The sequence below is a fragment of the Hyperoodon ampullatus genome, assembly GCF_949752795.1.
Source record: "Hyperoodon ampullatus genome assembly, chromosome: 9".
NCBI classification, from domain to species: Eukaryota; Metazoa; Chordata; class Mammalia; order Artiodactyla; family Ziphiidae; genus Hyperoodon; species Hyperoodon ampullatus.
This window is the reverse complement of record NC_136922.1, coordinates 46,592,813-46,606,450: the sequence shown is the minus strand read 5'-3', so window position 1 is coordinate 46,606,450 and position 13,638 is coordinate 46,592,813.

Here is a 13,638-nt window from a genome sequence, read left to right as displayed (position 1 = left end):
CTATGGAGACACGACAACTAAATGTTATCTAGTATATTTTATGGGATCGTGGAACAGAAAAAGGACACTAGTGGAAAAGCCAGTGAAATTTGAACAAAGTGTGTGTAGTTCATAGTAATGCACTGACGTTCTTTAGTTGTGACAAAGGTACCATAGTTATATGTAAAATGTCACCTTTGCTGTACCCTAGCAAGTGATTGAAAAGATCCTTCTTGAACCTTCCAAGCCACAAATTGAGGGAGCCTTTTCCAGCTTTGGTCAGCTCTGAAGATTAGATTATTCACTCTTCATTCCCAATCATCCATTCAATTAGGACTGGTTGTGCACCTTAAGACCTCCTGCTAGAGCATTAAGGTACATCAGTAAAGAAAATAAATGTGGCTTCTGCCCTCCAGGGGTGATTAGAAAGTGCATGCCTTCAATAAGCAGACTTCCATTTCCACGCAGTATTTACCCAGTGATCCTAGTTCTGCCTGTTTTGGTGCCACAAAGTATATAGAGAATCTCTCTTGCTCAAAATAATCTTCAAATTTAGGAAGGCAATGACCATGCTTCCTCTGAATTTGCTCCAGACAAAATGCCCTCTCTCCCTTCAATATTTTCTCAAATATACAGTCTTGGTTTTCCTCTAAATCCTGTTTGTTTTCTAGTTTTTTCATATTCTTCTTGGGGTATGGAGTTCAGAATTATTTTAACCACTACTATGTAACTAGTCTGCTAGTTGTGTGACATACTTACACAAACTGTTTATTTTTGATAACCCCAAAAGCTGATATTGTTACCTCATGTTACCGATGAGAAACTGGTACCTTGGTTAAGGACATTAATTCATTTACAAATGAATTTATTGAGGAACTACTTTGTACCAGGCCCTCTTCAAAGTGATGGGGATAAAACAGTGAATAAAGCAGATTAAGTCTCTGCCTAATGGAGTTTATTATTCTAGAGCAGCCATGGACCAAATCCAGGACCTGCCACCTGTTTTTGTGAATAAAGTTTTATTGGAACACGGCCCCACTCTTTGTTAACATATTGCCAACGGCTCCTTTCCCCTATAATAGCAGAGGTGAGAAGTTGTGACAGAGACCCACATGACCCACAAAGCCAGTAATATTTACTATCTGGGCTTTTATAGAAAAAGTTTGCTCACCCATATTCTAAGGGGATTGAGAGTTCGTGGGATGGTGCTTAGGTATCAAAGGAGAGAGAAAAAAATAAGGAATTATATGTCAGATGTGATGGATGCAGTGGAGAACAATAAAGCAGGGAAAGGGAGATGGCAAGTGCAACAGTGGGGTGTGTGTGTGTGTGTGTGTGTGTGATGGAATTTAGGATGAGAGAGGAACTCTTGGAAATGGTGACATGGGAGTAAAGACCCAGGGGCACTGAGGGAGTAGACGGAGAGGGTATGTAGGAGAGGGACGTTCGGCCAGAGGGAACTGCAAAGACCCTGACATGGGAGAGAGTGTTCCTAGGCTTGAGGAACAACGGCTGGAGAAGAGAACCCAGGGGAAGAGGAGAGTGGTAGGAGATGAGAATGGAAGCGGAGGTGGTACAGGGCCTGCATGCAGTAGGGCCGTATAACTTCTCCGGCTCCCCTGCTGGCCGATGTGGTAGTCAAGAGAAGATTGGGGCAGAGGAGCTAGATGATGGGACCATAATGTAAACTATTGTTCTGGCTGCTGCGCTGAGGACAGACTGATGAAGGGCAAGAGCAGAAGCGGTCAGTAGGCGACTACATGGATGCAGGCAGCAGATAATGGTGGTTCAGACCACAGTCATACAGAGTGAGGGACAAAGCAGGACTGTGGCCCCAGATCTACTTTACCCCAGAGCCCAGGCTCCGTCAAACATAGATTCTAATCACAGAACCTGATACTTTAGTCCTGGGTCATGTAAGGCAGCATTTACCTGCAAAAAATCTAACTTCCTCGTGGATTCTCTGTGTCCTGTCAGGAGAATTGTGTGACTCTAATAGATGAATCCATAATAATAAGGTAATTGAGGGGCTAGATAAAAACTGGGGGCAGTGCTCATTAGCTCTTCTGAGTCAGAGTAGGGACACTGATGAACATAATTAAAGCTCTGAAGCACAGTTTCTAAAAAAAAAAGGGACATATATACACTCACAATATTTTGCATACATTTTTAGGGTGTTTACTACCTCTGCCTCTAGGATTTAATACTGAGAACTGATTGCTTTGGGGTTATCTAAATCAGAGCACTGGCTATAAAGTGAGAATTCGAGGTTCAGCAAGAAGGGAAGATGGCACTTCACTGAGTGAGTGGGGAGATATGTGGGCACAGGTGAACCTTACAGCATCTTTTAAGTTAGCCTGGATGTATCTCCTATTGTAGTGACACAAAATGATTTATTTATTCATCATTTTTCAAAACATAAAGGTATTAATTTTATAAAACATTATAAATTTTCTTTGGTACAAAATAAATGTCTCTTTTGAAATACTTATTTAAAAGCTGAGTACAAGGTGATATCCCATCTCTCCTTGAGCATCAAATGCCTTTGTCATATTTCTGCTCCCATTTATATTTTGTAAATGAAGAAATTAAAGCAGTTTTACAGGGAACTTAGATTCTTCTCCATTCATGGACTTGACTGAAAATGGGAAAAAAAGGCCATTCAGGCCGAAATGATGAGCTTTCTCCTTCTTCCTTTGTTACCTGACCAGAGTTGCACAGAAATGTTGGCTTTTCCATGTGCTGACTAAGCTAGTTTATTAGCCTGGTGTGCATCTGGATTTGAAAGATCCAGACTGCAATTCTATTTCCTTAGACAATACTTTTTATCTGACTCAATCCTAGCATTTCTTATCTAAAAGCAAGGACATTTTTCTGGTTGTTGGATTACTTTGATAAAGAGATTTGAGAAAGAGAAAACCAGAACAAGAATAATAGGATATTTTCTCAAGGCACATATAGACACCATCTCATTCCCATGTATGTTCAAGTAGAACAAGTTGTTTATTTTTTCCTTAGTTAGAGTTATTCTGCGATATACTTAACATATTTGACACTTGGAGTGGATCAATTTTTAAACGTCACCTTTCCTCTGTATGACAAAATTATTTTCAGTAATTATCATGACATAAAATTAGAGATCTGTAGCTTTAATCCATAAGGATAGTGCTTAAAACTTTACCTCTAAGTGATCTTCTGTCCAGCTGTTGGTTTAGGATGATTTCTGGTTGCTTGATGCTGATCATAATACAACAAAATTCTGCCTTAAGGATGTTGCCACACCAGCTTCTAGTGAATCTTTCACACAAGGCAGTTTTTTGAGCACTAAAAAGAAGAGATCTGGGACTTTGTTAAACTTACAGAATAGACTATATGAATAGTTTTGGATTTACTTGCTAATGACTATTTAACAAATGTCTGTATGTGTGGCATAATTTGATCTGAGACATGGTTTCATTATAATTTGGTAATGAGGTTGTGGGAGAGTAGTTGTCACCCACCTTAACCTTATTTTGTGGCCACTATTTATAATAACAAGAACCTGAGAGTGTTCTCAACCAATTTTTAAAAATTCATTTCATGAAACTGGGTATTCAACGGTCACCCTTTTCTTCATGTTTCGTTGGCTCTTTCTGTAAATGCAGCACTTATATTTGTAGATCTTCCACTCTGAAACGCTAAAATGAATCAATTATTAAGTGGCTTACCTTTATCAAAAACAAGGTCAATCTTATAGCTGCGTTGGTTTGCTAGGAAGCAATGGTGATTAGGCTAGGCGTTTATCAATGGGAATGAAACCCAAAGGTGTAAAAGACTTTGAATTCAACAAAAATGACAAGAGCCCTTCAGCAATTTTAAAGTACTAAAATAAAAGAATGAAAATACCTTGACTATGAGATTTCAAAATCAAGCTATGAAGTCTTCCTGTTTCCTTTTATTTGGGGTGTGAGGATTCCTTTGTAAGAAATTTTAGTTTGGTTTAACAGGCGAGCGGCGCTACAGCAATATGTGGAAAACACTAGGTGGCGCTAGAGGACTGTAATAATTGACCACAATTAGAGCCCTTTGCAATCACACCATTGTCAGAACCAAGAGGAGTGTGAAATTTTACATTAAAGATTGATGCAAATGATCAGCTTTCTTTCTCCTCTGACTATGGCTTAGCTCACTAAAAATCCAAGTTCAGTTTTGTCATGAGTGAAATAGAGTTTATGCAGTGCTCACTGGGCATTAACTTTTCAAAACAAACTACACTATAGAAACAGCATTCCTTTGTTTGTATGCTCCCATTTTCAAATTTTGTTGATCCTTAAAGTCATGGTCTTAGTTTGCTTAACAGTCATCAACTCACTGTAAACCATCCACATGAAAATACTACTTGATAGTCATCTCTTCAATGACTGACAGTTTCCTTTCCTTATTTTGTGCAGCTTTTTTTTTTTAATTTAAAGGGTCACGGTAAATCTTGGAGCATAGCAGAGCATATGATGAAAGGTGAAGGCTGTTCCTTCATCCTCCACTTGCTCATGTTGTAAAAAAGAATGAAAAATGTCTGCTGCATAAGCTGATCTTCGTGTTTCATCTTGACTCTTCAACAGGAAAATCCATTTCATAATAATTTCATTGAGGGTTGTTTTTGTCCATTTTCATTGGAAGATATCCACTTTCTGGAAGTCAATTAAGATTTGGCAAAAGAGAAAATAGTACACAGGGTTAATCATTATTACATTTCTATTTCTTTTTGAAAATGATAAAAGAAAGCATATACGTAGTTTTTCAATCAGCTTATTTGTCGAATTCTTCTGCAATATTTGGAAAGGTTCTCTCTCATTAATTAATTCTGAAACCTAAGATACAAGGTAGAAATACTAAACTTGAGATTTAAAATATAAAGATACAAAGTCTAAAGATAAAATAATGTCTTATTATAGTCTTAGTATAGTTTTAGTAGAGTCAAATAGAATATCAGTTTCACAAAATTAACACATATCTAATATAGTTCATCTTATTTTGAATTGTAGAAGCTAAAATCCAATATTTCTACATTGCAGATTCACAATTTACCATGATATAAAATGAGAAAAATAATTACTAATATACAGTTAAGTTTAAGTTAAGTAAAATTATTCCAATTTTATATTTCTTTATCAAAGATAATTTTAAAAATTAAAAATTAGCACTTCGGTTTTATGTACAACTCCTTAGAAGATCTCAGTGTAACTTCAAGTTTTGGGATAGATGATGATTTTAGGATATAAGCTACAGATTGAGGGTCTCTTGGGCAGGCACTTGGGATGCTGAGTGAACTCCTTGACTGCCGTAAGGAGTTGGTCCATCTCATTAGAGAAGGTATTTCCTTCATAGCATCGTATGTGGCCATATAAATTTTCCTTCTTAGTTTTCTTTTTTTCTTAGAGCCCATGACCAAAAGTAAGGCAAATAAGATTGCCAGACTTTTGTTGGCAAGGATTGAAGGATTCAATCCTTCGAATCTATTGAATCGAAGGATTCAATAATGTTGGGATCGTTGTTAGTAATTATTCATTCAGATCTCTGATGGAGCCCTAATGACCTAAGAGGGTTAAGAAGGCTTTCAAAATTCGCAAGAGTTCCCATACTGGGGAAGTAAAAGGAACATTTAAGAACTATATTTCAGGTGTGCAGTTCATATTAGGCTCAGAAATCACTTGCTTAATGAACTTTTTTTTTTTTTTTTTTTTTTACTAAGTGTATTTTATTCTTGGTTCCATTGGGTCTTCATTGCTGCGTGCAGGCCTTCTCTAGTTGCGGCAAGCGGGGACTACTCTTCGTTGCAGTGTGCGGGCTTCTCATCACAGTGGCTTCTCTTGTTGCGGAGCATGGGCTTTAGACGCGTGAGTTTCAGTAGTCATGGCTCTCGGGCTCTAGAGTGCAGCTCAGTAGTTATGGTGCATGGGTTTAGTTGCTCCGCAGCATGTGGGATTTTCCTGGACCAGGGCTCGAACCGGTGTCCCCTGCATTGACAGGCGGATTCTTAACCACTGCGCCACCAGAGAAGTCCCTAAACTATTCTTTGATTTTTCTTTTAAGATCAGAAATCTGAGAGGACGTTCTTTTGGCAAAAAGAAGTCCACTCTAAAGAGGAAATGTATTCCCAGAGAACATTTTAATCCTGATTTTCAGAAACTCAGACTTGTAAATCATTACTGTTTGAGCCAGTAGTAGTTTGATAAGGTTTCAAGGTGGAAAGGATCAAAAGCAGGAAGTTGTCAAAGAACTGTTTTGTTGATATTTTGTTAAGTTAAATTATCAAACCAATTGTAAGACTACTGGTTCATATGTTATTAAAGAGGAAAAAATAGAATTAAAGAATTATAATTTCATTGAAAAACATTTAGCAAAACATCTTCAATTCTAAGTGAAAAGGCTTGGAGAACAAATTTGAATTAGGTATCAGGTAGTTTTATATTTTAGTTCAGGAAGTAACTATGGTGGAAAGAGGAAAGGACTGGATTCTAAAGTTGGAGATTTAGGTTCCATGTCTTGGAATAACCTTGGGCAGGTCAACCTCTTTAAGACTATTGCATCATAGTCTTATAAAATATATACTACCAATATCCTATGGCTCTTGAGAGGATTAAAGAAGATAATGTGTGATGTATGAAATAATTGTTCAGTGTAAAGCCCTTTTCATGCATCCATTGTTTATTTACTCATTCTAACATATATTAATCCTTCATTAAGTGTCTTCATGTGTGGCTCTATTTTCTCACTTGATTTTTCATCGATCCTGAAAGTGCCATTTGATCGGTAGAATAAACAATGCTAAGCTTGGTCTAAGGTGTTTTTTTAAGTGGAAGGTATATAAAAATAGAATTTTTGAATCCAGTAGATAGTGCAAGATACGTCATGATTTTGAGGTACAGATGATAAGACTAAAATCTGGAGTAACTATATGTTAAAGCAAAGAGCACCAAAAGACGAGATTAGTTAGGGTTCTTTCTTGGTTAGTTTCAGAGAGAAGAAAAGCCCTTGGGATGGAGCAGGAATTTCCAGACAAGAGTAATATTATAGTTAAAATGGCATGTAAAAATAATTCCTCTTTTCAGGATATGGTCTATAAATTATCCTGACTGAAACAGAGGGCTATATAAGAAAATGCTAAAAGATACATTTTGGGTAGAACCATTTCATGAAGGTCCCTAAAGGTCAAAATGAGGATCAGAAATTTGACCTACACTCTGCTTAAAATTATAATCAGGCAGAAGAGTTAGAAAAGGGGGCAGAGAATGCCATTAGAGAAATATTTATGTAGTTCATCATATATTTTCGAATACTCATTGTAGGCACAGAATTGTGCAAAGCTCTGAGGGGGGTTGTTGCAGATGTAGAAGGAGTTATTGATCCTCTCCACTAAAAGCTTCCAAATTAGTTAGAAAGAAGGTATAAACATAATGAGGAGTTAAGTATCACTGAGGGTGAGATATGATAAAATGCCAAAATGAGCAGACTGGTATAGATGGTACAGAGACTCAGGGAGAAGGAAGTTAAGAGGGGTGAAGAATATCTTGCAAGAGTGGTCTATACTCTCTGTGTACACTCTCTCTCTTTACATTTCTTTGTTGAATCTACTCCACTCAGCTTCCCCCTCATCCACCCACTGAAACTGCTCTTGCCAAGGTCACCAAAGATTTCCATATTTCTAAATTCAGTGGTCATTTCCAATCTTACTTGACTTATCAAAGCATTTGATTGAGTTGCCTACTTCTCTCTCTTGGCTTCCTCCTACATCACTGAGTACTCCCTCTCAGCCTGCTTCCCTGGACCCACCCCACACCTGACCTCTTAACAATGAAGTGCTCAAGGACTCTTTGTCTTCATCTGCACTGATTCCCTTGATGATCTCATGTCTGTAAATACCTTCTATATAAATAATATCTAAATTTATATTTTCAGCCCCCAAATTTCCCCTGAATTCTTTTTTTTTTTTTTAATTAATTTTCTTTATTATTTTGGCTGCGTCGGGTCTTAGTTGTGGCATGCGGGGGTCTTCGTTGAGGCATGCAGGATCTTTTGTTGCAGTGCGGGCTCTTCACTGTGGCACTTGGGTTTCTCTCTAGTTGTGGCGGGCGGGTTTTTCTCTTTCTCGTTGTTGCGTGCGGACTCCAGGGCGCATGGGCTCTGTAGTTTGCGGCACGTGGACTCTCGTTGAGGCGCGCGAGCCCAGTAGTTGTGGCGCGTGGGCTTATTTGCCCTGCAGCATGTGAGATCTTAGCTTCCCGACCAGGGATTGGACCCGCATCCCCTGCACTGGAAGGCAGATTCTTTACCACTGGACCCCCAGGGAAGTCCCTCCCCTGAATTCTTGACTCATAATACTCAATACATCCACATGGATGTCTAATATACATCTCAAACTTAACATGTTAACATGTCTGAAACTCAGCTGTCAATTTTTCTTCTCCCTCTGCCTTACTTTCTTCTCTCACAGTCTTCTTCATATTAATCAGGGTACTCAGGGCAAAAACCTGGAGACAACAGTGTGTCTCATATTCCACATTCAATCCATCAGCAAATTATGTCATCTTTCCCTTCAAAATATATTCAGAATTGGTTCTTTTCTCATCACTTCTACCACAGCCCATGTCGCCGAGTCATCATTGCCTCTTGCTTGGATTATTGCAGTGGTCCCTAACTGTTCTTCCTGATTCCCCTCTTTCTCCCCTTAAAGGTGTTTTTGACATGGTATCTAGAATAATCTCATTAAAATGTCAGTCAGATGTGTCACTTCTTTGCTCAATGTAAGAGATTTCTGTAAGGACTTATGAAGCCAAATTCTTCCAGTGCCCTTCAGATGCTACTCAAATTTGTCACCTCTGACCTCATATCTTTGCCATCTCTTCCTGGCTCACTCTTCCCCAGACACATTGGCATTCTTGCTGTTCCTCTAATATATGAGGTTGTACTTCTTTCTCATCTTTTTTCGCTTGCTGTTCCTTATGCCCGGAAAGCTCTTACTCCAAATATTTTCATGGCTTACTCCTTCACCTCCTTCAATCTTTACTCAATTGTCATCTTTTCATGAGGCTTTGACAGTCCTTAATTTCTACCACGAGAGGTTCAGATGTCATCCTGTGAGACAGAGTTTTAAAATTCCAATCCATCTGCTTCTAGAGTAAGGTTTCTCAAAGTGTAGTCTTCTGACAGTGTTCCTCAGGATCACCTGGATGCTGTTAAAATGCATCCTTTTCAGGGTCAAAACCCAGACCAATAAATTGTAATTCAAAGTGGGGCCGGTAATGCACATTTTAATAACCTCCTCCAGGTGAAAATTAAGCAAACTAAGGTTTGGAAACTACTGTCTTAGAGTATCCTGGACAGTTATCTAGGATTGCTTGGGGATGGAACAAAGGAGAGGAGGTGGAGTGGAGAGTTTATAGATGTGGATCTAAGCATTCTCTCCCAGACTTAACCAGAGGAGCTTTGAGTTTCTGTTTTACTTACCATGTGTCTGAGTGAAGATTCTCTTGAAGAACTGGTTTATTGGAAAAAATAAGTGAACACATAAAATAGCCCTCTCTATATATGGGAAAATAAAATAAGTTTTATTTATTTATTTATTTTTGGTGTGCAATGGAATAAAAGGGCAAATGTGTTATTTAAGAAATAATCCAGGGACTTCCCTGGTGACACAGTGGTTAAGAATCCGCCTGCCAATGCAGGGGACACAGGTTCGAGCCCTGGTCTGGGAAGATCCCACATGCCGCGGAGCAACTAAGCCTGTGCGCCACAACTACTAAAGCCTGCGGGCCTAGAGCCCGTGCTCTGCAACAAGAGAAGCCACTGCAATGAGAAGCCCACACAGCAATGCAGACCCAACGCAGCCAAAAACAATTTTAAAAATAAATAAATAAATAAACTTAACTAAAAAAAGGAAAGCTTTAAAAAAAAATAACAAGAAATAATCTGGAGGTGTATAAGGAATTTAATCCATGCATCAGGCAAATATTTATTAAGCATCTATTATGTGTTTGGCACCATATTAGGTGCCAGGAGTACAAAGGTGAATGAGACATAGTCCCCACTATTACGGTGCTCACAGTAGTGAGATTAATGGGACTTGGGAAAGACTTTAGCCAGGGAAAACATTTCAGAAGGTGGCTGTCCAGATAGGAGGTGATGAAGACTTCATCTAGAGTGGTTGTAAGGAGGTGGGTGAAAGAGATATTCTGAAGGAAGACGTGATGAGATAATGTACATGACTGATCTATGAGACACACACGAAAACAGTGAGAGCTAATTCTGAGGTTTAAAGGCTGTGTGCAAAGAAAATTTGGCTGCCACTAATGAAATTAGGGTAACTGTGAATAGGACTTTGTGTGTGTGCTGGAGGCGTGTTGGGAGTATTAGTGAGTTTACTCTTGTACGTTTAGTGTCAGACAACTGTAGGACATTTGAATGACGATACCCTCTGGTTGCTGAAGATGTTAGGCTGTAGTTTAGGTTCAAAGGGGTGGCTTGAAACTAGAAAACTGACAGTTTGGGGAGAGTTACTCGGAGGAACCAGCACAGGAGACAAAAAGGAACACTCAGAGAGGCTGGAAAGAAACCTGATAAGGATGCTTTTGTGGAGAATTGATGATGTAAAAATTGAGAAAGGCTATTGAATTCAGTTAAATGTAGGCTACAGGTTACTTTAGAACCCTATCAATGCAGGGATGGAAATATGATTCAGGGGTGCTTAGTGTGACCTCAGAGATCATGAAGCAGGAGGCACAGATGACTATGATGTCAGGAATTTAACTGTGATGGGAAAAAGTGCTAGTGTAATTTCTTGACTGCGGGCTTCACAGTTCTCCTTTCTGCCAGATTCATTCAGAAGCTCAGAGCCATAAAGTCTAGAGTCCTATTTTCCTATGGGTCTAGTTAATCCCATTTACCAGATCCAAAGCTGGTGGTAGTTATGATAAGGTGTTCATTTTCCTTTCTTGAACTCACCTCTCTCTAGCTCCCTTTCTCTCTTTTATCTGGTGCTGAAGGTGGAGGGGTTAAGGCAGGGTCTGATGGTGCTGAAATGTGATACAGGATTTGCGGTGTATTAATGCAGAATGAAACTAGAATTTAGGGACATCTGGGGATTTTGGGGTACCATGTTATGCTTGGCCCTGGAAATGAGAAGGGTTAATGAGTCAGTCATAGAGTAATCCATTCAGACTAAATTTCTCATTAACCCCTGATTCTGAGAAGAATGTTAGAGGGTGTTTAGGGTGAGGGAGCTTCTGTCTTCGGTCCTAAGCCTCCCACTCTGGTCCTATTCCTTTCGCTCATTTCACCAGGCTGAGATTTGCCTGAAACTTTTTCCAATTATGCATATTTGATCACTTCATAGATGAAGACTTGCTAATCCAGAGCCTCTGATGTGCTGTCTTGCAAGAGGTACACTAGGCTGTTTTCTGGACACTGTGCTTTCTAAGTGTGGCTGAAAGTTCAGCTCAATCCAGTTCAAGGTAGGCAAGGGGTGCAAAAGTGAATGACACAGTCCAGTAGAGAAGATTTAAGCAGCATGGTGTAAATGTTTAATAATATGTTTTGGTGCACAGATCTCTGAGAAAAGTGGAGAGGATGAAGGGTGATCTCTGAACAGAGGTATATAGGAAGATTAAGAGTTCATGTAGAGGTTGAATTGAGAGAATTCAAAGCAAAGGAAAGAAGGTGTGGAGGCCACAGGTTGAGACATACAGTTGTGTATTTAAAAGTTCTAAGGATCCTGTAACTGATGAATGTGAAGCATGCAGTCAAGCAGGGGCCAGGGGGCAGGATATGAAGATGGATGAGTGGACAGAGGCCTGCTCAAAAGCAGTCTTCTGTGCTGAGCTAAGTAGTTTGACTTGATTCTATAAGCAGTGGGAAGTTGTGAAAAGATTTAAACAAGTGTGTGATGTGAACACAGTTTTGTTGTAGCTTTATGGTGGCACGGAAGAGGGCATCTGTATGGAGGTAGAAACTCAAAAGGCTGAGACCGGTTAGAAAGCCATTGCCATAGACCAGATGACTGATGATATGAACCTGAGTCAGTAGCAGGAGCAGACACAGAGGAGGGAGAAGAGATATGAGAGATAATTAGGTAAAAAACCGAGAGGTGCTTGTATTTTATTTTTGATGTGTAGGAAACAAAAAGATGGCATAAAGACATCTAATTCTTAGGTTTTCAGTGAAGTAGTGGTGTCACCAATTAATCAGCTTTGATCATGATAATGTTGTAAAACAAATAATCCCCAAATATTGATGATTAAACAACAAATATTTATTTCTTACTTTTGGATCTATGGGGCTACAAGTCAGCTATGGTGGCTGTGATCCAGATCACAGGTCAAGTTCTGGTCTGCTTCATGTGTTTTTTCATTTCAGGACCCATGCTGAAGGATGCAGCTTTTTTTTTTTTTTTTTTTTTTTTTTTTTTTTTTTAAGGATGCAGCTTTTACCTGGTGTCTGCTGTTCTTCTGCTGACTAGAGGATCAGGTAGGAACATGCTATACCTCTTGAAGGCTCTGATTAGGATTAAAAGGAATCCTAAAGAAGGATTTCCTAGGAAGTAAGGAGAGAAAGAAAGAAAGGAAGGAAGGAAGGAAGAAAGAAAGAAAGAAAGAAAGAGAGAAAGAAAGAAAGAAAAAGAAAGGGAAGAGAAAAAGAGGAAAATTTGCATATATGGGGAGGTATATTCCTCCATTTCAATGAGAGGTCACTTGGCAAAGGGTCACTTAATCATATTATAATTAGAGAACTGCAGAATCTATCACACCAACTAACAGGATATGCATGTAACATAGTGATATAATGTGTTCAGCTTTAGGCATGCTAATTCTAAGTATCTCTAGGACATCTATCTCTAGGACATATAGACAATTGAATAGTTGGGTCAAGAAAAATGTCAGAGCTGGACTTATGAACCTGTTGGTCATTGGGTGTTAAGTAATAAATAAATAAAACTGTGGAAATAGGCAGAATTGTCTAATCAGAGTGAAAAGAGGCAAAGAGAGTTACTGATGGAGCCCTGAGAAGCACGAGTGTTTAATATATGAAGATGAGCAGCATGTAGATAATCTGAGAAGGAATGGTTAGAGGGTTAGTTGAAAAATTTGGAGAGAGGATGGTGTTACTGACTAGAGAAGAGACTTACCAGATGGAGGGGGTGGGAATGAATGGTCCAGTGCTGCTGAGATTTGTTTTAAGTTGGCTTCCATGGAGAACCAGTGTGAAGAAGGAGATCTTATCTAACCTGAGAGGTTTCCTTTTAAAACTAAATTGCTAATTGATGCTCACAGAATCACTAGGGAAACAGTGGATAATGTAAATAGAACCCAGGGTATGGTCCCTGACACTCAGTAAATGGTAGGCATTATTATCCTATTGAAATCTATGGAGCTTGGAGAAATTACTACCAGTTTAATACAAAATTTGATGTTAGACCATTTTGCTTTGAATTTTATCAAAAGCATTTTATTATTAGAGCCAGAGGAAGCAGAAAAATGTAATATTTTGTGACTTTTATGGCATAACCTTGAAGTTAATTATGGTGAAATCCTGGTGTAGTTGTTTTCATTAATTTGATGTTAAAGAGGGAAATTGAGAGGGTTGTTACATCCCTGTGATATCTCTTATTTAAAAGATGTCTAATCCAAT